Here is a 25326-nt window from a genome sequence, read left to right as displayed (position 1 = left end):
ACCGCGTTTTGTTATGTACGGACTCGATGAGTGGCCTTCTTGCTATTGACCGGTGTTTTTCGCGCCATCCCTTGGTCTCTGCCATCCATGACCATCTCGCTGATCTTCACCGTGCTGCTTGTTCCATTGACTTCCTATGGGTCCCGGGCCATGTGGGTATCCCGGGTAATGAGCTCGCTGATCGTTTGGCTGGGGGAGCAGTTACTTACCCCCCGTTTTCTGTAACCCCTCCTGCAGCGGATTTACGGCTTCACATCAAATCCCACTTTGCACAGTCATGGGCCAATTCTTGGGAGGCTACTCCACTGTCTAATAAACTTCGTGCCATTAAGGTGAATACAGGCCCATGGCGTTCTTCCTTTAGCCTCTCCCGCAAGGACTCGACCACACTGTGTCGTCTCCGCATTGGCCATACCAGGCTGACCCATGGTTTCCTTTTGCGTGATGAGCCACCCCCGCTATGTGGTTGTGGAGCCTTCCAGTCAGTGGCCCACATTTTGGTTGAATGCCCCCTTCTTTTGGCTCTGCGTGCTAAGTACAGACTCCCCCACACTTTACCTTTGATGTTGGCTGACGATTCCCGGATGGTCTCTCTGGTTCTAGGTTTCCTCCGGGAGAGTGGTTCTTATTCTCAGTTTTAAAGTTTTTAATCTCCCTCTGGTGTTGGGGCAGGGCGGTGAGTGTTTGGGTGTCTCCCACTGTAGGCAGTGTTCAGAGATTCCCGATTCACCTCCCTGACCGGAATCCTCTTTTCTTTCCCTTTTACTCTGTTTTTACCCCTTCTTTTTAAGGCTTGGTTAGTTTTTCTATTCCCATACGTACTTTCTGCATTGTAGCAGTTGTACCTTTTAAGTCACAGGTGGTCTTGCCTATGCTGTTTCAGCATAGTGTTGGGTTCGTTCTCTTGCCAACTTCCCTCATTTGTTTTTACTAATGACAACGTGACTGCCCTTTTACGTTTCCCCTTTATCCGTTTTATTTTTCTGACTATACTGAGATGTCCCGTTAGCAGAATGGAGTCTATTTGAAACAAGGGACTGATGACCTTGCTGTTTGGTCCCTTTAACCTCAAACAACCAACCAACCAATCCATGGCAGACATATTCAGTACACATAGGATTCATTTCCAGTCTGGATGCCATTTCCCTAAGGAGCTCCATAATGCGTTTGACGTTGGAGGTCCTGATAAACTAGAAAACTTCTCTCCACTTGGGCCTGTCTGGACCCTGATGAATGAACACCTGCCAGTCCACTCACAGGGTCAATGGGTGAGGCAGCCTCCACATCACTCTCTGCCTCAAACAGTGCAAACTGTTACGACCCATCCCTCACCATTTGGGGAGCACAACTCAGCCACATTGGGTACACCACAAGGTGTCTTGACAACAGAGCCAGTGGGCAAAATAGGTGACACCTTAGGCATCCTATGTGATGAGCCAGATTCTCGGCCCCCACTACTACAATAGGCAGCAGCCTGAATGCTGCTGAATATGGCAAAACGCATCTTCAGCTGTTGGTGAACTGAGGCCAGCTCCTCCATCTGCACATAGTGTGCACACATTATATCCATTCCAGTACTACTATTCAAGAATTAACAGTAAAACACACAGAGAAAGCTATATATGTAGCTTGCTATTGTTCTGATGTTTCACCAGTGGAGGCTAATGCATTATTGCACTGTGTAGCTTTTCATTCAAAAGAATTAAGATCTGTGCAACAGACCATGAATACACTTTAAAGTTACTAAAATATGGGATTGCACCTCTTTATTACAAAAGCATGGAAGGAATGTAATCATAAAACGAGAGAGAGGGAGAGAGAGAGAGAGAGAGAGAGAGAGAGAGAGAGAGAGAGAGCTACATATGAAGGGCTTATTTCAATAGTGGTACAAGTCCATTACCTCCACTTGTACAAGTCCATTACCTCCACTTATCTGCTTATAATGCTTCTGAAATTAATGATCCAAACAAAGAGAAAGAAAGGTTCGTGTCTAGCAAGAACCCATATGCTTGAATATATTAGTGGTATCTCAACTGCAGATTTTGCAGCACTCATTTAACTTTAGGACTCTGTATCTCAAGATGAACAAAAATGGACTTGTACCACTATTGAAATAAGCCCTTCATATGTAACTTGATTCTGAAACAACCCTGATTAAATCAGGGTATTGTTAGCAGTCAAATAATGTACGGGCTTCACCTTTGTTTCAAGTAACGGTAACCTAATGCATACATGCTAATTGATTTTGAGGGCTATGGGTGTTATTTCAGGCAGAATTTGGCTGCTCAATAATGCTACATTCAAGGAGCAGGGATTGTTGACTAAAGAAGGTCATGAAAGTTAGCCCGAGGTAAAGTTACATATTTTTGGTTAAACATAAATGGAAGGAATCACTATCACTGCAAAATAAATTTTTATTCATATCTAATCTCAGAATGTCAAATATGCATGTGTTGTCTGTTCTTTTGGACATGTCCAAGGGGACAGACAGCATTTTGATCCTGCCCTGTCTCGCTGCACCCCCAGCCCTGCCCCGCTGCCCCCCTCCCTGCCCCCCTGCCACGCCTCCCGCCCCCATGACCCGCCTCCCCGCCACCACGCCCCGCCTCCCCGACCCCGCCACCACGCCCCGCCTCCCCGCCCCCGCCACCACGCCCCGCCTCGCCCTCCCCTACACGCCCCGTCTCCCCGTCCCGTCTACCACTACCCCCCCCGCCCCCCACCCCGTCTCACATAAGCCCCCCCCGTCCCACGCCCCATCTCCCACTACCCCCCCTCACGCCCTATCTCTCACTACCCTCCCCACTACCCCTCCCCCACCCCCACACCCTGTCTCCCACCCCCTCCACACCCTGTTTCCCGCCCCCACTCCCCGCCCCCAGGCCCTGTCTCCCGTTCCGCCCTCCCCACCACCACCGCCCGGTCTCGTCCTCCTCTCTCCCCCTGTATGACAGTGCCATGTAGGAACAAGAGACAGATGCCCTTATACGTCACTTTCTTTGTTTTTCAGTTTCTTGAAGACCCATTAAAGGCTGGCGACCCTAGTGTTTGTGTAAAGCAAGACCCTGAACTGAAACGCCATGCTGCTGTATCTGAGCATAATGTAAGTTTTCACACAAGCACTGTATTGTGCAGGAAGTGTAGTAAGAAACTCTAGTTAGATGTGTTATTTGTAGGGTATTACCAATAGTATTTTAACAGCACTTGTAACAAGCATATCTTTATGAACCATTACTGTTGCATTAATTTTTTATTGTGATTCTATGTAATGAATGCCTTAAGTACATATTTGGTGTAAACGGAGCAAGGAAGACTTCCTCTTGGAAGTAATTGTTAATCTTGTTACACCTCTGTGTCAGTGCTGTAACATATGTGGAACTATGACATGTGATGGGTGTATATTCTAGAGTTCCCAGTCACTATTCACTGTAGTATTTACATCATTACTGAAATTGTGCTGTGGAATTCCTTATGATTTTCCTCCGGTGCACATGACATAAATTTGCATTGTTCCCTAAAGAGCAGGCACTGAAAATACATGGTGATATGGCAAGAAGCTGTGTAAATAACATTAAATTTGGGTAATTTTGATGATAATGTGTGGAATGCCACATTCATTTGATTAATGACCAAAAATTCCTCTTGTTTATGGGTTTACTGTTGGAAGATTATTTGCATCTTTATATTATCTGAGTTTAATTTTGAAATGTTGCCACACACATATATCAAATTTGTATATGGGAGTACAACCATCCGATAGAGTAGGCCATAGTGCCTCTGAAATCAGAGTGGATTATGTGACAGGAATAGAAAGTGAAAGTATGCCAAATAAGTACTGCACAATGGCTGATAGCAAAATCAGAGGCAATAGAAGTGATATGAATGCATTCTGACACACTCTCTTCCCAATTGATAAGAATCTCTTCAAAGTTGGATGATACTAATGAGAAAAGAATATTGAGAGCTGTCATATACACACAGAAGATAGCAAGCAGTTATAATTCACAGATTGTGTTCTTCTTTCAGGCTGTTGAAGATCCATTGGGAATATCTTTGTCCACTGATTTTATTAAGGAGGATCCTGAATTAAATATAACTGAGAATACTGTAAGTATTTACATCTCTGATGTATTGCATGTATTCAAGTCTTTTGTTAAGTGTGTAGAGTAAAAGATGCATTGCAGTGGAATTGTCACAGATTGTCAGTTCTCTGGAATTTGTTGATGTTCGTAATTGTAGAGTATTCTTGTACTCCTGCACTTGACTTTCATATCACCTCTTACATTCTGACTGTTTTAAATAGTAGTGGAAGGGGACTAGTGGCTGGTATAATCCTGTTCTCAGTAGCCCTTGTTGTTATCAACTACATTGTATAATGGTTGTCTGTGATGGTTGCGAAATTCACATTTAGATGAAGTGTAAGTTCTAATAGTGTAGATAATTTGAGAAATATTCCTACTTTCAACAACTTCTGATAATAGAATTCAAAATAACACTGGCTGTTCTTATCTTTTGTGTGAATCATAGTTATTCTTGAGTTTGCCATAAATTTTTTTTGGGATTTGAAAAACAGAGATGAAATTTGTGGGTTCTAGATCAGCCCCGATATGTTGGCCACAACCTGTACATATTGTGGCAGTTTCTGTGGTACCTGTTCTATTACTTATAAAATTTTTGTTAATAGAAAAACTCTTATAGCTTTTAGTGAATGATTGTACATAGCTGAAGCCATGTATGGGCTCACCATGCGAGTCCTGGCAGATCTGAAGAAGAAAGATTATTTTTTTAAATATGCTTTATGACCTTGCTACGGGAAGGAGAAGCTCACATTGATAAACACGTCACAAGAATGAAATTAGACAAATATTGGGGAACATTCAACACACATTTGCGAAGGTTAGGTACTGGCTCACTCTTGATCTGATTGTTCATAAACAAACTTCCTGAAGTTTAAAAGGATTTTTCAGGCACTGAAATGTTAGCTTCTTCAGACACTGGAATGTGTGGTGATTATACAAGCATACAGGTCTAGGATCCAAACTATCATGCTAGGGACAGCTCAGAGAGTATATAAAGGAGTGTAGCTGATTCACAGCTAACAGGCCAAGACTTAAATGTCACAGGGACTCATGTTATGCCATTTTAAACAAATGAAAGGGATGCATTGGCATCACAAGTAGAAAGGACAGTAAGTGAAACAGTAGTAGTGTTGTTCCACAAGAAGGGTTTTACAGAAATGAGAATGCTGCACATAGTAGTCAGGGATCTGCATATGATGAGTTTGGTTAAAACAGTGATCTGTAGGGTGTCCTAGGGCATAGCTGTAGTTGTCAACGTGGCTGGATTGTAGTTGGTGACCACTTACCATGAAAATACAAAAGGCCATACTGGCCTTCATATGCAGCCCAAGAGATCACAGGTCAAACAAGATGTCTCCATGGCACCAGGGCCAGAGGTTCAGGGATAGTGTCCACTGCATGGAGTGCTGCTCCCATAGCAAGTGTGAAGAACAGTGTGTTGCTGATTGTGTGGTCTGGAATACCATGTCATGTGGTTGGCACTGAAATCACTGATGTTGTACCCCACTTGTTACTTTGAAAATTCCCCCTGCGGGTTCGGGGGTTAGAATAGGCCCGCGGTATTCCTGCCTGTCGTGAGAGGCGACTAAAAGGAGTCTCATCTGTTTCGGCCTTTAATATGATGGTCCCCAAAGGGGTTTGACCACTTCCTTTCCAAATTTTTCCGTTAGTGCGTACCATTTGGGGAAGGACACCTTACGTGATGCATCTTCAATCCATCTTGCCCTAAGATCTGGCACACCCGATATTGTGATGGAGTTGGATTTCAATTGAGCTTCCGGCCACATCCGCTGAAGTGTGTTCCGGATAGCATACATTCCCTCCATTGTGCACTTCCATCTTTGCCCTCGTGATGTGCATGGATATTTCGACACCCGTCATCGAGCACGGTAGCCAGTCCGTTGTGGTGGGGTCGTCATGTACCCTCTTGGTGGTAGCCCCCTGACTACACAGGGATCGCACTGCTGATGCCTGAGCTGCTATTTCACCACGTATGCCGAGGAGTAGATGCCTATCCCTCTGGGGCATCGGGACTCCCAGCAAAGGCCATCCTGCCAGGTGGTCTTTGCTGTGGCTGGGTGGTGCCCGTGGGGAGAGCCCCTTTTTGGAGTGGGTGGCATCAGGTCGGATGACCCACAATGAAGCGTGGTACATCATCTCTCGCTGGTGGGCCTCAACCAGCAGTCTCTAAGCGATCGAGGTCTAACCTCAACGGCAAGGAATACGTACCAAGATCATTTCCCTCCCTGGCCACTCCATGGGAGGAACGTATGGCTAAAGAAGGCAGTGGAGAATATTCAGCCCGGTACCTCGTGTGTACGCGAGTTGATGAGGAATCGTTTATGTCAACCAAGTCCCAGTTTTTTGTGGAGCATTTAGAGGACTAGTTCGGGGAGGTGGAGGGCTTGTCCAAAATGCGCAATGGTTCAGTACTCGTCAAAACAGCATCCTCTGCCCAGTCACGGAGGTTGCTCAATCATGACAAGTTGGGGGATGTTTCTGTTAGCATCACGCCGCATAAGAGTCTCAACATGGTCCAGGGTATTATATTCCACAGGGATCTTCTTCTGCAGTCTGATGATGAACTACGTGCCAACCTGGAACGACAAGGTGTTCACTTTGTCTGGCGCATGCATCGGGGTCCGAGGGATAATCAGGTAGCCACCGGTGCCTTCATCTTGGCCTTCGAAGGTGATGTTTTACTCGAAAAGGTCAAGGTGATGGTTTACCGTTGTGATGTGTTAACATATATCCCTCCTTCGATGCGGTGTTTTAAATGCTGGAAGTTCGGGCACATGTCATCTCGCTGTACTTCCGGCATCACATGTCAAGATTGTGGACGTCCTTCGCATCCCAATACTCCATGTGCTCCGCCTCCCATCTGTGTTAACTGCGGAGAACCCCATTCCCCCTGCTCACCGGACTGTAGGATCTTCCAGAAGGAAAGGAAGATAATGGAATATAAGACCCTGGACCGCCTGACCTACACCGAGGCAAGGCGGAAATATGAGCGGCTACATCCTGTGCCCTCCCCCTGTGGGTCCAGGGTAAGAATAGGCCCGAGGTATTCCTGCCTGTCGTAAGAGGCGACTAAAAGGAGTTTCAACCGTTTCGGCCTTCCATGTAATGGTCCCCCTCGGGGTTTGACCTCCATTTTTCCAAATGCTACAGAAGTACGAGCCTTTTGGGGAAGGACACCTTACGTGGTGTATCACTGGTCCTCCGTGCACTAAGACCTTGGCACTCAGCATTGTAACGGCGTTGTAACCATACCCACAATTCAACAAATTGGGCCTAAACGCCTGATGGGTTGTAAAAGTTACGCCCATAGTGCGTCCCCATCTGCACCTACGATCATGATGGACTTTCCATGGCACCCGAAATCCAGCACGGTAGCCAGCCCGTTGTGGTGGGGTCGTCATGTACCCTCTAGGTTGTAGCCCCCTGACAACACAGGGATCATACTGCCAATACCTGAGCTGCACCCTCCCCACGTCGGCCAAGGAGTAGATGCCCGTCTCCTTGGGGCATCAGGACTCCCAGCAACGGTCATCCTGCCAGGTCGCCCTTGCTGAGGCTGGGTGGTGCCCGTGGGGAGAGCCCCTGGTCGGAGTGGGTGGTATCGGGGCGGCGCAGATGAAACGTCAACATGTATCAGGTCGCTCTGCGGCCGAGTCTTTCAAAAAGAAAAGTACTGTCTCTGGTTCTGGTTCTCCTGCCCTTTCCCCCTTGGCCACTCCCTGGGAGGAAGGACAGGCCCGCCGGCTTGGAGCGAAGTACTTCCCCCGCTATTTGGTCTGTTTTCGGACCAATGGGGGTACGTTCGCCACCTCCAAGCCCATGTTCGTTGTTCAGCACATCGAGGACATCTTCGGGGAAATCGAGGCTCTCAGCAAAATGTGTTCGGGGTCCGTTCTTATAAAGACCACCTCCGCCACGCAGTCGGCGGCGCTCCAGACGTGCGACCGACTAGGGGACATCCCAGTGTCCATTGTCCCACATCTGGCACTGAACAGGACACAGGGTGTTATTTTTCATCGGGACCTCCTGCTGCAATCTGATGAGGAGCTCAGGGCCAACCTGGACCGCCGAGGCGTGCATTTCGTCCGCTGGGTCCAGCGCGGTCCCAAAGACCATCGCATCGACACCGGGGCCTTTATCCTTGCCTTCAAGGGGGACGTTCTCCCAGAGAAGGTAAAGGTGATGTGCTACCGGTGCGACGTGTGACCTTACGTCCCGCCTCCTATGCACTGTTTTCGGTGTTTGCGCTTTGGGCACATGTCGTCACGGTGTTAGGCTGAGCCCCTTTGTGGCGATTGTGGACATCCTCTTCATGAGGAACATACATGCACCCCACCACCTCGGTGCGTTAATTGTCCTGGCATGCACTCGCCTAGATCCTTAGACTGCCCCGCGTATCAGAAGGAGAAGAAGATTCAAGAACTCAAAACTTTGGATCGTCTCTCTTATTCTGAGGCCAGGAAGAAGTATGACCGCCTCCATCCCGTGACGTTGACCACTTCGTTTGCCTCAGTCGTGTCCACTCCTTCCACAGTATCCTCACCCCTATCCTGTCCCCCCTCCACCTCCTCCCCCAATCCAGAGCCTATGCCTCCGCCTCCCAAATCCCTCCCTTCCAAATCCTCCTCTCCTGCGGCCCCCGCCCCCTCTGCCCCAGGGGCCACCCTACCTCCTCCTCCCCCCCCCCCCCACCACCTGAGAAGGGATCCTCTTCTCAGGCATCCATCGGCGAAACGTTCCGGACCCCGGCTTCCGAGGTCCGCCGTTCCAAAATGTACCCCGTGCGTGAGGACCTTCTTCGGGTCCAGCCCACCATCCCTGTGCCTCCTCGGACTTCCAAGAAGGCCTCCAAGAAGAAGTCTCTATCCCCCTCTCCACCCCGGCGCGTTTCGTCAGATGCTCCATCCGTGAGTTGCTGCTCCCGGCTGTCCTCGGTTTCGCCGGGACGCTCTGCTACCAGGCGCTCAGCTGGCCTCTTGTCGGCAACTGATGCTGCCCCTCCTTCGCAACCTGGGACAGCGGCCGCAGCTGGCGACGACTCGATGGAACAGGATCCGCCTCCCACTGGTTGTAGCGTTGTTCCCTCGAAACCTGGCCCTCCGCGGCCGTCGAGGTGACCAGCTCTTCCCCCGTCTCGTTCCCCTTTTTTTTTTTTTTTACTAGCGATGGCCTTGTTACATTGGAACATAAGAGGTATTCGATCTAATCGGGTGGAATTACAACTGCTCCTCCGCCTGCACTGTCCGCTTGTCCTTGGTCTCCAGGAAACCAAGTTGTGCCCAACTGACCGTATTGCCTTTACCCACTATACCTCGGAGCGGTATGACCTCACCCCTGTGGACGGTATCCCAGCTCATGGTGGGGTCATGTTGCTCATTCGGGATGATGTCTATCACCATCCCATCCCATTGACCACCCCACTCCAAGCAATAGCTGTCCGTATTAACTCTTTCTGCTTTTACTTCTTCAGTTTGTACCATCTACACTCCATCGTCATCCGCAGTTAGTCTGGCTGACATGATGCACCTGATTGTTCAGCTTCCTCCGCCGTTTTTATTGTTTGGCGACTTCAATGCCCATCATCCCCTTTGGGGCTCTCCTGCATACTGTCAACGAGGCTCCCTCTTGGCGGATGTCTTCAACCATCTCAGTCTCGTCTGCCTCAATACTGGCGCCCCGACTTTCCCCTCGGACTCTACTCATACCTACTCCCACTTGGACCTTTCGATCTGTTGTACCACTCTTGCCCGTCGGTTTGAGTGGTATGTCCTTTCTGACACCTATTCGAGCGACCACTTCCCCTGTGTCGTTCGTCTCCTGCACCACACCCCATCCCCACATCCTTCAAGCTGGAACATACCGAAAGCTGACTGGGGATTTTACTCCTCCCTGGCGACCTTTCCGGACCATGATTTCCTCAGTTGTGACAGTCAGGTCGAATACCTCACGGCTGTTATCATCAATGCTGCCGAACTTTCCATTCCTCATACTACCTCTTCTTCACGTCGCGTTTCCGTCCCCTGGTGGAATGAGGCTTGTAGAGACGCTATCCGTTCTCGATGACGTTCTTTACGCACCATTCGCCGCCATCCTACCTCAGGTAATGAGGTCCTTGTTGATCCTGTGGCTGTCTCCAACGCCTTTGGCCGCTTTTTCGCGGAGGTTTCAAGCTCCGCCTATTACCACCCAGCCTTCCTTCCCAGGAAAGAGGCAGAAGAGGCTCGGCGACCTTCCTTCCACTCGCTGAATCTGGAAACTTATAATGCCCCCTTTACTATGCGGGAACTCGAACGTGCGCTTGCACTGTCCGAGTCCTCTGCTCTGGGGCCAGATGCAATTCACGTTCAGATGCTGGCACACCTTTCTCCGGCGGGCAAAAGCTTCCTTCTTCGTACCTACAATCGCGTCTGGATCGAAGGTCAGGTCCCCATGCGTTGGCGTGACGCCGTCGTTGTTCCTATACCCAAACCCGGGAAGGATAGACACCTTCCTTCTAGTTACCGCCCCATTTCTCTTACAAGCTGTGTATGTAAGGTGATGGAGTGCATGGTTAACGCTCGGTTAGTTTGGATTCTTGAATCTCGACGGCTACTTACCAATGTTCAATGCGGCTTTCGTCGCCGCCGCTCCGCTGTTGACCCCCTTGTGACCTTGTCGACATTCATCATGAACAACGTTTTGCAAAGGCGCCAAACGGTATCCGTGTTCTTCGATTTGGAGAAGGCTTATGATACCTGTTGGAGAGGAGGTATCCTCCGCACTATGCACAGGTGGGGCCTACGCGGTCGCCTACTGCTGTGCCTGGAGAACATGCCTCCTGGAGCGCTGCCTTCAGCGTTGTCTAGACAGCCTATACTCATGGAGCGTGGCAAATGGCTTCCGGTTCTCTGAAGAGAAGACAGTTTGTATCAACTTTTGGCGATATAAAGCGTTCCTTCCGCCATCCTTACATCTCAGTCCCGTTGTTCTCCCATTCGTGGAAACAACTAGGTTTCTAGGGCTCACATTGGACAGGAAACTTTGTTGGTCTCCGCACGTCTCTTATTTGGCGGCCCGTTGTACACGTTCCCTTAATGTCCTCCGAGTTCTTAGTGGTTCATCTTGGGGAGCGGATCGCACTGTCCTGCTTCGCTTGTATCGGTCCATAGTCCGATCGAAGCTGGATTATGGGAGCTTCGTCTACTCGTCTGCTCGGCCATCCCTCTTACGCCATCTCAACTCCATCCACCATCGGGGTTACGTCTTGCGACCGGAGCCTTCTACACTAGTCCCGTCGAGAGTCTTTATGCTGAAGCTGCTGAATTACCATCGACCTACCGACGCGACGTACTGCTGTGTCGGTATGCCTGCTGGCTGTTGTCAATGCCCGACCACCCCTCTTATCAGTCCTTCTTTGCCGATTCTCTCGACCGTCAGTACGGGTTGTATGTGTCTGCCCTGCTGCCCCTGGAGTCCGCTTCTGTCGCCTGCTTCGACAATTGGATTTTGCCCTCCCTACCACTTTCAGAGAGGGTGAGAGCCCGACACCACCTGGGCTCCAGGCTCCGGTTCATATTTATCTCGACCTCAGCTCACTCCCGAAGGAGGGTACTCCGGCTGCAGTGTATTGCTCACGGTTTGTCGAACTTCGTGCTCAACTTGCCGGTCACACCTTTATTTACACCGATGGCTCCAAAACTGACGATGGTGTCGGCTGTGCCTTTGTCGTTGGGGCCGTCACCTTTAAATACCGGCTCCTCGACCAATGTTCCAGCTTTACGGCCGAGCTTTTTGCTCTCCATCAGACCGTTCAGTATGTCCGCCGCCACCGCCATTCATCGTATGTACTCTGCTCTGATTCACTCAGTGCTCTTCAGAACCTTGGAGCTCCCTATCCGGTCCATCCCTTGGTACAACGGATCCAGCAGTCCCTCCATTCTTTCGCTGATAATGGTTCTCTTGTCAGCTTTCTGTGGGTTCCCGGACATGTAGGAGTGCCTGGGAATGAGGCTGCTGATGCTGCAGCCAAGGCTGCAGTCCTCCTGCCTCAGCCAGCCTCCCATTGTGTCCCGTCATCTGACGTTCGTGGGGTTGTTTGTAAGAGGCTTCTGTCGTTGTGGTGGGATGCTTGGTCATCCCTCCAAGGAAACAAGCTCCGGGCAGTAAAACCACTCCCAACTGCTTGGACGACCTCCTCCCGACCGTCTCGGCGAGAAGAGGTCCTTCTGACCAGGTTGCGGATTGGGCATTGCCGGTTTAGCCATCGCTACCTGCTCTCCGGTGACCCAGCCCCGTAGTGCCCTTGTGGTCAAGCATTAACAGTGCGCCATGTTTTATTGTCGTGTCCCCGCTTCAGTCAATCTCGTGTTGCCCTGTCCCTGCCATCTACTTTACCGGATATTTTAGCTGATGACGCTCGAGCAGTTGCTCGTGTTCTGCGTTTTATACCTTTGACTGGCTTGTCCAAAGACATCTAACTTTTTTACTTATTTTATCTGCATCTTTGTACGGACTTCCTGGTGTCCCCCCTCCCCTTGAGTTTTACTAGATTCCATGTGCTCTAACACTTGTGACTGGGCGCTAATGACCTCCGTAGTTGAGCGCCCTTAAACCCCACCAAAAAAAAAAAAAAACCATCCTGTGACCATGACATCCACCTATGCCGCTGCTGCAACACCAGTTCGAACCTCTACCGTGTCGTCACCTACAGTTCGACCTCAGCTCTGTCAGAATTCATCGGCCCCCTTGGTTGTGGGGGCACTTCACTCCCTGTTGCTCCTGATCCATCTACTTCAGGAGCAACACCACCCCAACCATCGGGGACATCTGTTTCCCCTTCCCAGCTGGAGAAGCGTGAGCCTTTTTTGGCACCTCTTGCCCGGAAGGGGTCCCTTGGGGCCCTCCCATCCCAGGCTTTGCCCAGTGCCAAAGCAGACACCAGCAAGTATCTCAAACAACCAACGGTCGCTGGTCGTAGGGCGTCATGGTCATCTTCAGTCCCTGAGACTGACCCAGTGAGGCCCTCCCAGCCAGAACCACCGAAGGCACAGCGCGCAAAGCAGTCCAAGAAAAAGGCTCCCAAGCATCCTGACATTGCGGTGGCACCTGTCCCACCGCCACCTTCTAACTCTGCGTCCGAAGATGAGGTGGAGATTCTGGCGTCCGCTGAGGACCTGGATCTCGCCAGTCACTCGGACGCAATGGACGGCTGTTGTACAGGTGGTGACTCAGTAGCAACAGGGGCCCAGGAGGCGTAATCTGCCTCCCCAGTCCCTTCACGCCTTTCTCAGCTATGGACAATATCATTCTCCAGTGGAACTGCAGCGGTTTCTTCCACCATCTAGCTGAGCTCAGACAACTTATCAGCCTTCACCCTTTCTTCTGCATTGCTATTCAGGAAACTTGGTTTCCAGCAATGCAAACCCCCACCCTCCATGGCTATTGGGGTTATTATAAGAACTGGGCAGCTTATGAAAGCGTGTCTGGTGGCGTCTGCATATATGTCCTTAACTGTCTTCACAGCGAGTTTGTACCTATACAAACAGCTTTAGAGGCTGTCGCTCTTCGGGTGTGGACGCCACAGGCTGTTACCGTCTGCAGTCTTTACCTTCCACCGGATGGTGCTGTCGCGCAGCATGTTCTGGCTGCTCTGATAGCCCAATTGCCGCCATCTTTCTTGTTACTGGGCGACTTCAACGCCCATAACCCTCTGTGGGGTGGTCAGTGGCGACAGGTCGAGGCGCCACCAATTGAGCATTTATTAGCACAGCTCGATCTTTCTCTTTTAAATTATGGTTCCTCCACACACTTTAGCGTGGCGAATGGCACATACTCCGCCATCGACCTTTCGATCTGCAGCCCTAGCCTCTTACCGTCTGTCCAATGGAGAGTGCATGACGACCTGTGTGGTAGTGACCACTTTCCAATCTTTCTGTCACTGCCACAGCGTCAGTCTTCTCTGCGCCCTTGCAGGTGGGCTATGAATAAGGTTGACTGGGACTTGTTCTCCTCCACTGCCCCTATTGAGCCTTTCTCTAGTGACGACATTGATGCGGTGGTTCACTCAGTCACCAACAGCATCGTTACTGCCGCCGAATCAGCCATTCCCAGTTCTTCTGGGACCCCTCGGCGGCAGACTGTGCCTTGGTGGTCGCCTGAGATTGCTGAGGCGATTAAAGATCGCCGTCGGGTGCTACAGTGTCACAAGCGACATCCCTACATTCCTGCATTGAACAACTCATCACCTTCAAACAGCTGCGTGCACGGGCCCACCGCCTTATCCGCCAAAGCAAGCAGGAGTGCTGGGAGCGGTATGTGTCCGCCATTGGCCTGCATGTCTCTCCATCGCAGGTCTGGGCCAAGATCCGCCGCCTCTACGGCTATTGGACCCCTGTCAGAATTCCTGCGCTCTCACTGAATGGAGCAGTTTGTACAGACTTTGACGAAATTGCCAACAGCTTGGCAGAGCATTTTGCTCTTAGTTCCGCTTCTTCCAATTACCCACTGGCCTTCCGCTCCATTAAAGAGTGGATGGAACGTCGGAGCCTTTCTTTTCGTATCCACCATTCTGAATCCTACAGTGCTTTATTCAGTGAGTGGGAATTTCGCAGTGCCCTTGCCGCTTGCCCTGATACTGCTCCTGGGCCAGATTGCATCCACTGTCAGAAGCTGAGACACCTTTCAGTGGACTGCACGCAATGCCTCCTCGACCTTTACAACCGCATTTGGGTCGAGGGTGAGTTTCCGTCGCAATGGCGGGAAAGTATTGTTATCCCCATTCTGAAACCTGCGAAGAACCCTTTGGAAGTGGACAGCTACCATCCCATTAGCCTCACCAATGTTCTTTGCAAGTTGCTTGAACGGATGGTGAGCCGGCGGTTGAACTGGGTACTGGAGTCACGGGGCCTTCTGGCTCCATCTCAGGATGGGTTCCGTAAAGGCCGCTCCGCCGCCGACAAGGTGGTGAGCCTGGAGTTGGCCATCCGTACTGCCTTTGCCCGCCGTCAGCACCTGGTCGCTGTCTTTTTCGACATGCGGAAGGCGTACGATACGACATGGCGCCGTCACATCCTATCTACTCTTCATGTATGGGGTCTTCGGGGCCCTCTGCCGATCTTTATCCGCAATTTTCTGTCGTATCGTACCTTCCGCGTGCAAGTCGCGGCCTCTCGTAGTTCCTCCCGATTCCAGGAGAATGGGGTACCACAGGGATCTGTCCTCAGTGTCTGCCTGTTTTTAATCGCAATAAATGGGCTTGCTGCAGCGGTGGGAAATTCTGTCTCCACTTCCCTATATGCTGACGACTTCTGCCTTTACTACAGCTCTACTGGCATTGCAGCTGTTGAACGTCAGCTACAGGGCGCTATCCGCAAGGCGCAGTCTTGGGCTGTAGCACATGGCTTTCAGTTTTCGGCTGCCAAGACCCATGTTATGCATTTCTGCCGGCGCCGAACAGTCCATCCTGAGCCGTGGCTTTATCTTGCCGACGAACTCCTTGCCGTGGTGGAGACCCACAGGTTTTTGGGGGTAGTTTTTGATGCTCGGTTGACTTGGCTGTCTCATATTCGGCAGCTTAAACAGGCGTGTTGGATGCATCTAAATGCTCTGAGATGCTTGAGCCACAGCAGCTGGGGCGCCGACTGATCTACCCTGTTACGGCTCTACCAAGTGTTAATCCAGTCTCGTCTGGATTATGGGAGCCTGGCTTATGGCTCAGCATCCCCATCTGTGCTGGGGGTGCTGGACCCAATACTACACAGTGTGATACGCCTTGCCACTGGTGCCTTCCGTACCAGCCCTGTGGACAGCATAATAGTGGAGACAGGTGTCCCTCCACTGCGGTTACGGCGCCAACGTTTGCTGGCCGCTTATGCTGCCCGTGATTTTAGCATGCCCGGGCATCCGCACTACCGTCTCCTGTTCCCGCAATCGGTTGTCCATCTGCCAGAATGTCGGCCCCGGTCAGGTTGTACGATCGCGGTCCGCGTCAAAGAGCTTCTCTCCAGGCTTAGGGTTTTCACTGTTCCACCTCCTTTTCGGACCACTTTGCGTACACCCCCATGGTGTGTTCCTCGCCCTTGCCTTCGGCTCGACTTGGCCCAGGGCCCGAAGGACTCAGTCCCTCCGGAGGCCTTCCGCCGCTGCTTTCTTTCCCTCCTTGCAATGTATCAGGGCTCTGGCATTGTGTACACTGACGGCTCGATGGTTGCTGGTCGTGTCGGTTATGCGCTTACTCTAGGCGACCATTCCAAACAATGTTCATTGCTGGCTGGCTGCAGCGTTTACACTGCTGAGCTGGTCGCCATCTTTCGTACCCTAGAGTATATCTGCTCCTGCTCAGGTGAGTCCTTCGTGATCTGTAGCGATTCCCTGAGCAGTTTACGAGCTCTCATCTGGTGATGGCTATCCAGGAGTCCCTGCATACTCTTGTGCATTGCGGCCGCTCTGTGGTCTTTGTTTGGACCCCGGGCCATGTTGGGATACCTGGAAATGAAAATGTTGACCGCCTGGCGAAAGAGGCCACCAGTACACCATCTCTGGACATTGGCCTCCCGGAGACAGATTTGCGAGCGTTCCTACGCAGCAAAATTCTGGACCTTTTGGACACTGAATGGCGCGCCCTGCCTTCACGAAACAAACTTCGGGCCATCAAGGAGGCTACCGGTGTGTGGAGCTCCTCCTTGCGGGTCTCTCGCAAGGAGTCTGTTGTCCTCTGCCGGCTGCGCATTGGGCACACATGGATGACGCACGGCCACTTATTGCGACGTGAGGACCCACCTTTATGTCGCTGCGGCTCCGTTTTGACAGTGGTCCACATTTTATTGGACTGTCCACTTTTAGCTGTGCTCAGGCAGTCGTTCGCACTGCCTGACACGCTCCCTGCCTTTTTAACAGATGACTCTGCTATGGCTGACTTAGTTTTACGTTTTATTCGGGCAGGGGTTTTTTACCATTTAACCTAAGTGTTTGTTTTGTTTTATTGTTTTGTGTTGATTCTGGCCTTTGGCCTATGATTTTAAACTGATTTTTTAATGTGTTTCTAAGTGGTTGGCTTTTCCTTTTTTATTTCTATGGTCGGCCATCCACCGCCACACACTATGTGATTTTAGTTCTTTTTGTCTGGTCTTTGTCTAAGTTTCTCTTGTTCTGTGTCGTCTGTGATCTATTCTGTTAATCGTTTTTATTCTCTGTGGGTGTTTTCAGTATTTGGAAAAAGGGACCGATGACCGTAGCAGTCTTGTCCCTTTAATCCCACAAACCAACCAACCAACTTTGAAAATACGTAACTTAGATTAAACAGTGGTAGACACCTGAGAAATCTATGAAGAAGATGTGTGACCATAACAGTGATGCTGAGTAGTACATGCAGTTGTGCAGTAAATATCTTAGCTCTGTCAGCTGGAGTGGACATGCAACCTTTGTGGTCTCGGGAGCATAAAATGCAAGAGCTTAATAATGATGCAGAAAAATAGGGCTGACCATTTTGATACTGGCACATGGCCAGCAAGATTCTGTAGTAATTGTGGAATTGGGAATTTTATTAGGTAATTGCATGAGAAGCTAGAGCAAGCTATCAAGATAGCAAATTAATACTTTGTTGGAGAAGCAGTTCAGTGCGAGGCTGCTACATCTGTTACTGGTAGATTCAAACAACACACAAGTGTAACAGAGATCCTTCAGGAACTCAAATGAGAATTCCCAGAGGGAAGATGATGATCTTTCTAGAAACACTATTGAGAAAATTTAGAGAACCGCCATTTGAAGCTGACTGGTGAACGATTTTGTTGTTTCCAACATACACAGCACATAAAGACTATGAAGGTGAAATTTGAGAAGTCAGGGCTGATTGAGAGGCACATATACAGTATTTTTCACTCATATTTGTGAGTGGAATGGGAACGGAAATCACCAGCAGGGTTATGGGGTACTCTTTGTGATGTGCCATTAAGTGGATAGCGGAGTATAGATGTATGTGGAAATTCTAGGTAAAATAAGTAGCTGACCAATGTAGTAGGAGCAACAATGATATTTTTCATTGTAGTAAATGTACATATACATACATACAAAATAATCTATTACTAGTTACCTTAATTAGCCGTGCGAGTAGATTAGCACTAGTCACAAACAGCTGGTTGTCACTACACTTCACAGAGATAAATCCCTGTGAGAGCTTCTGCCTTAAGATTTGCAGTGTGGCTCATCCCACATCCATCCATGTCTTCATTTATGGAATGCAATATGTAAATTAAAGAATGAATAAATGAATAACATTCACACCATATCTGTAGCCAGGGTAGAGATTACAGTGTTGAAAGCAAATTTAATTTTCTGAAAAACATTGTGAAACATTCAATAATAGGTGCAACCCATCAACACAAATTAAGATCTACATATTTCACTGAAAGAAGTTATACCTGTATAGGCAATTCCTCAAGGATGTTTAAAATCATCAGATTTCACAAGACTATAACTTTATTTATTACAAAGGTACAGAATTGGGGTCAAATTTTTATTTCTATACATGTCTGCAAAGCCTTTCTTTCCAAAGGAACCATATGATTTTAATGTTGCTCACATTTTGTGTGTGAGTGCACATAAAACATTAAGGTACTTTTCACAGCTATGTTTAGGACCAGATTCGTCATTTACTGATCACAAATATCAAAATCCTTTTCTACACATTTAAGCATCCAGACAATAGACTTGATCCATGTATTTGCAAGCATGTCAGTTTAGGAAACTCATGCTGTTCCCATGTAGCATCATAGTTCATCCAGTGTTATTGGTACACATAGGTGGAGCCTGCCACAAACACCCACTAATAAAAAAGATACCATACTGTGAGATGAAGCAAATTTCATGGTCAGGTCTGCAGACCCTTTAGCTCATCAATGCTGGTTTCAATGCAGTGGTATACCATCCGTATGAAAAATTATATGTCTGATAATTTCCCATCTCTTCGGTTTTTTGACCATCTATGTGTTTTCTAACATTGTCAACTTTCTTCAATTTGCTCCTCTTCAGATTCAGTTCAGTGATAATCTCATCAAACTGTTCATCAAATTACTTACATTTAGTAATAACACCTGATCACTACCAACAACAAACTTCCTGCCCCATATTGCACAGCACTTTACCCTTATTAATGTTGCAGCTACCAGTTGAAGTCATCCCTTGAAGACTCGTTTTATAAGATGGAAAACCAATCAGAAATGGCCTGCTACTAGAAGTAGACACTACTGGTCACACACTAAATGAAACATATGGCATCCAATTCCTTGGTGTCTGCTTGGGCTTCAATTGAAATGGGGTCCACAAATTGGTAAATTGTCAAGTTGATCCCCTCAGCATTACTCACTTACAGGCAATTTCAATGGCATCTTTTGGAGTTTTCACTTGTTTTTGGAATTATGTTCTGGGAAAGCCAAATAGAAATAAATAAAATATTAATGTTATTTGTGAAAGGCAATAGGGAGTTCCATAGTGACATGTAGATGCAAAGTGTTCACATCACATTCCTACTACAAGCTTGTATAGGATAAATACTAATTTGTTCATTGCTGCCATGTCCTATAAGATTATCCTATAGGCTAGGACTGAGAGAAAGCGTGCTGGGAAGCATTTCTTCATGTAGACACTCTGGAGGAACATTCATTAATTGCAGGGCAGAGAGAGATGAGCTTTTTGGTTATCTCATTCTCATGCTGGTGTCTCTTTAATTTGTTATCGATCTGAATGCCTAAGAACTTAACTCTTGGAACCTCATCCAGTGTCTGTCATTGATATCTCCTTGTATCTGGAAGTCATTTGAATTTGTTTGGAATTGCATGATGTATGTTTTTGTAAGTATAAAGGTTGAATTTTTGTGCTGTTGCCTGTAAACCAGTTGCAAGCATGTTCCATTATTCTCCTGGCTGTTTCTAGTATGAATGTGTTTGGCCATTATCAGTGTACTAATTATCGGCAAGCATTGCAGATTTTGAAGGCATCTCCAATGGCTTTAGCACAACATTTATGTAGATCAGCCGTGTGGGACATCATATGTATTGTTTCCCGATTCTGTATTCAGTTTTCCTCCCAAGGTATCATTTATCACTATGACCCAGTTTATTGTTGCTAAGCTAAGATTCAGTTCTTGTAAGTGTAATTCATTTAACATGACAACACTTGTAGTTTCCCTGAGTAAAGGAAGATTAAGGCTTTAATGTTATGCCAATAAGTTTTCTCCACTTCTATGTGCCTTGTACAGTTACAGAATGAAAAAGTCATCCCAGCATTGGGGGACTGCTGTAAATAGTGAAGAAGAATATTTTGTTGATTATTCAAGTCTCTTATTTGTATCTGTTATATATTACAATTAGGTAAATATGCCACGAACCATATACCAACCAAATAATTGCTGGAAATGGGTACATATGCCTTACCTTTTTTCATTTTATTGGTAAACTGTGTTTCCTTTCATCACTGTCTTACCAGTATGTATAATGTTCAAAACAATACGTGGTCTGTTAAGCCCAGTGTCTGAATACAGATGTTGCAAACACGGATTGGTATTGTACATATCTTTTGCAACACAGTTAACTCAATGGATTTATGCTAAGTCTTCAATGATGAATCATATTGTCTTTAGTTTTCAAGTTTATAAAGAATTTAATGTTTTCTCATAATGATTCTGATCTACAAGTAAGGTTATGGCTGAGTAAATGGCAGAACATTCTTAATTTCTTGCCATAAAATGATGTGGCTCTGTTGAGAGGTTAATGTAATCTCTCCACTATTGATTATCATAATATTTGAGGAGTAGTGTTTGGGTCAGCTGTGTTGTTACAGTTAACCAACATAAAAGCTAATTACTCTTGTTGTGAAGTATCGGTTAAAATAATTTTAATGAACAACCCATAGGGTGCATTGAAATACACTCCTGGAAATTGAAATAAGAACACCGTGAATTCATTGTCCCAGGAAGGGGAAACTTTATTGACACATTCCTGGGGTCAGATACATCACATTATCACACTGACAGAACCACAGGCACATAGACACAGGCAACAGAGCATGCACAATGTCGGCACTAGTACAGTGTATATCCACCTTTCGCAGCAATGCAGGCTGCTATTCTCCCATGGAGACGATCGTAGAGATGCTGGATGTAGTCCTGTGGAACGGCTTGCCATGCCATTTCCACCTGGCGCCTCAGTTGGACCAGCGTTCGTGCTGTACGTGCAGACTGCGTGAGACGACGCTTCATCCAGTCCCAAACATGCTCAATGGGGGACAGATCCGGAGATCTTGCTGGCCAGGGTAGTTGACTTACACCTTCTAGAGCACGTTGGGTGGCACGGGATACATGCGGACGTGCATTGTCCTGTTGGAACAGCAAGTTCCCTTGCCGGTCTAAGAATGGTAGAACGATGGGTTCGATGACGGTTTGGATGTACCGTGCACTATTCAGTGTCCCCTCGACGATCACCAGTGGTGTACGGCCAGTGTAGGAGATCGCTCCCCACACCATGATGCCGGGTGTTGGCCCTGTGTGCCTCGGTCGTATGCAGTCCTGATTGTGGCGCTCACCTGCACGGCGCCAAACACGCATACGACCATCATTGGCACCAAGGCAGAAGCGACTCTCATCGCTGAAGACGACACGTCTCCATTCGTCCCTCCATTCACGCCTGTCGCGACACCACTGGAGGCGGGCTGCACGATGTTGGGGCGTGAGCGGAAGACGGCCTAACGGTGTGTGGGACTGTAGCCCAGCTTCATGGAGACGGTTGCGAATGGTCCTCGCCGATACCCCAGGAGCAACAGTGTCCCTAATTTGCTGGGAAGTGGCGGTGCGGTCCCCTACGGCACTGCGTAGGATCCTACGGTCTTGGCGTGCATCGCTGCGGTCCGGTTCCAGGTCGACGGGCACGTGCACCTTCCGCAGACCACTGGCGACAACATCGATGTACTGTGGAGACCTCACGCCCCACGTGTTGAGCAATTCGGCGGTACGTCCACCCGGCCTCCCGCATGCCCACTATACGCCCTTGCTCAAAGTCCGTCAACTGCACATACGGTTCACGTCCACGCTGTCGCGGCATGCTACCAGTGTTAAAGACTGCGATGGAGCTCCGTATGCCACGGCAAACTGGCTGACACTGACGGCGGCGGTGCACAAATGCTGCGCAGCTAGCGCCATTCAACGGCCAACACCGCGGTTCCTGGTGCGTCCGCTGTGCCGTGCGTGTGATCATTGCTTGTATAGCCCTCTCGCAGTGTCCGGAGCAAGTATGGTGGGTCTGACACACCGGTGTCAATGTGTTCTTTTTTCCATTTCCAGGAGTGTATTTTGTAGGTTATCAACTAAATGTGTTTACTTCATTGTAGAAATGACTGAACTACTAAATATCCACCAATTGATGTTGGAAATAATTTGATTTTGTTGTATGATCAGTAGGCCTGGTAGTTGCAGTGGATAGAGATGCAATTATTTCTTAATGGAATACAACAGTGTAGTTACTCATTAAATGGTAGTTGAATCGAATGTACAATTCAGCTGAGGAAAGAGCGATTCCAAGTTTTCTCTTGGGCAATCACATGTTTGAAAAGTGAGTTTCATTCATTGTTATAGTAACAGTTCCTTTTCTAAATGATTGATAATGGGTTCACACAATTGGCTGTGTGGAATTGAAGATAGCTTCTAAAAGAATTTCTTAAAATTATGTTTAAATCAGAAATTATTTGAATTGCACCCTTCCTTTAAAATCCAAATACATAAGGAATATGTTAAATTAGGCATGCAATAATTGAATCTAAAACTTGAAATCTTGAAGATAAAAGTCAAAAACTAATTGCATTTGGGACACCATAGATTCTATACATAGCTCACACAAATAGCATTAGTCATAATGCAATTTTTGATATTCAAAAAAACTAAAACTATACATAAATCATACGATTTAAATACACGAGTCTTTCGGTTTTTCATTATATTACATTTTCTTCTTAGAAAAAATAAAGATAAAAAAAATTCATCTTGCAACACAGTCATAGGTCCCAATTATAAAGACATAAGTAATATCTGATGCTTTTTAAATGATCATTGGTTAATTTATTAATGTTCAAATTTGTTCAGTTCAAAAAAAGTGCTGTCACTTTTGCATTTTGTGAAAAAATTGTAGCCTTTGGAATGGGTTTCAAAAACATTTCCATAGGTTCTGCATTTTCAGAGATGCCACAGAAATTGTTTTATACCTCTCTCATTTAAAATTTCTACAATGACAAATAGTCCAGGATTTATCAGATCAATATGCACATTCTTGACAGCATCTGTTGCTATAGTGTCTTCGTCTGCAGCATTTGATCCCCGCAAGAATCATTTTCCACCTCTGAATACCAAGCACATCTTTGATGGGTTGCATCCTTAGTTACAAGAAGATGTTTGGTTTTTTCAAGCTTCATGGTTGTTGTGACAACAATATTGTGATACCTTAAGGTAAAAAATAATAATAGTTTTGAATATGAGCAAAAACGTTTGACCTGAATGCGAGTTACACTCACTCAGTTGTCCAGAAACCATCTTCCAGTACCATAAAATATGGTTTTTACTTGAATCTGAGTTTGTACCATTTATAAAAATCTGTAGCTCAGCCAGCATACCATTTTCTGTGTTTCATCTGGTTCCACACTCCTCTCCTCATTGTACCACAAATAGCATCCATGACGACTTTACCATGTCACGCAGCTAAGAATAACAGTCCATTTCCACTTTAAATACTTTTGAACACAAACTGGATAATGTGTACTTTTTTTTTTTCAAATATAGAAGAAGTACAGCCATCTCAACGAATTGTCAAATTTTGTTACATGTGAAATCTTCTTATTTACATCAGGTATTATTTATATGAGAACACAGCAACAGAAACTGTTTCATGTGTTAGATCTCATTAGTGATGATGGCATGATAAAATGTTCCTGCAGCATCCAGGCACAACCTGCAAAGCCTGTACTTATTCATGTTATGAATGAGAACTTTGACTTTGGTCTTCGTTAATCATAGACACACTATCTACAAAGTCAGTCTGTAGATCTCCAGATTTGAGAAATCCGTTTTGCACATATCCCCAATTCAGCAGATTGTGAGTTTTCTATGAAGCAGTGAAATATTAAATATAAAATTTCCTTATAAATTTCTGACACTACGCCAGTGATGCTACCATTAACTTCTGCATATTTTTGTTGCCTGTCAACACCAATCCATTTTTTTCCATTTTACTTGTTTGTCAGTCAACTTCGTTCTTTAATGTGGAGTGAAGTTTAGGAGTTACAGTTTTTACACTTTATACATGAATTCGTAGTACACATGAATTATCGGTAGACTACATGTTCCAGTAACTCCTTACCTCATAAAAAAATGCTCTTTGCAGTGCATTCACCAGATAATAAGAGTTGGCATGATACCTTCATACATACATTGAGGTGTATTCAAAACGAACAAAATGTGTAATAAATGAAAGTATTTTTTATTTGTCCTATTTCTGTATCTGCCTAAAATTGCTTATAAGCTCCCTGAGCTGAAAATACCATGTAGTACTTTTTGCAAAACTCTGTGCATCTTTGTCTTCTGACCTTTAAATAATCTGTCAGGTGCTTGACAGATTGTCATCTCTGTTGTAAAAAAAATCAACTGTTTGCTTCTTTTTTTTCTGAAACCTTGTTATCCAGTTTGTGTTGTTAATGTGTGCTTAAACATTATGGAAGTTGTTCCACTGGAACAATTAATTTGTTTGTTACTGCATATTTCCATGTTGGGCTCTCTGGATGTAGTTATTTCAATCTTTTCACTGCTTTTCCTAAAGTTTATGGGGATTAGTATGAATGTAAATAGGGTTCAGATGATTACACTCCAGTGACATGAGTGGTTGTGCATTTACATTACTTGTACATACTCTTCACAACTTTTTTTCCTCATTACCTTTATTTTAAATCTAGACATTTGCGAAGTTGTTCTCTTCCCTTTCTTCTGGAGTCTTGTGATATTTGCTTGTCTTTTTCTCTACACTGAACCAATTGTAATTGATTTGCTTACAGTTTTGCAAAATCTCTCTCTCTCTCTCTCTCTCTCTCTCTCTCTCTCTCTCTCTCTCTCTCTCTCTCTCTCTCTCAAATTTACTATCCATTATCTTTAACAGAAAGGAAGTAATAATAATGTGTAACAATGCACCAGCCTTCATATACAGATGTATTACTATGTAAATTATTC

The 25326-nt window shown here is 46.9% G+C and overlaps 1 protein-coding gene across 1 annotated transcript in view; it reads left to right on the top strand.

Moving 5' to 3' along the window:
- LOC124720368 (zinc finger protein 729-like) overlaps positions 1-25326 on the top strand; it is a 116767-nt gene that overhangs the window by 25687 nt on the left and 65754 nt on the right. Inside the window, exons 3-4 of the mRNA XM_047245696.1 lie at positions 3011-3103; positions 4027-4107. The gene's annotated coding sequence lies outside the window, so the exon portion shown is untranslated. The remainder of the gene's footprint in view (positions 1-3010; positions 3104-4026; positions 4108-25326) is intronic.

The sequence above is a fragment of the Schistocerca piceifrons genome, chromosome 11 (genome assembly GCF_021461385.2).
Source record: "Schistocerca piceifrons isolate TAMUIC-IGC-003096 chromosome 11, iqSchPice1.1, whole genome shotgun sequence".
Lineage (NCBI taxonomy): Eukaryota > Metazoa > Arthropoda > Insecta > Orthoptera > Acrididae > Schistocerca > Schistocerca piceifrons.
Note: the sequence above shows the minus strand (reverse complement) of the source record. Positions and strands in the feature narration are given on the sequence as shown.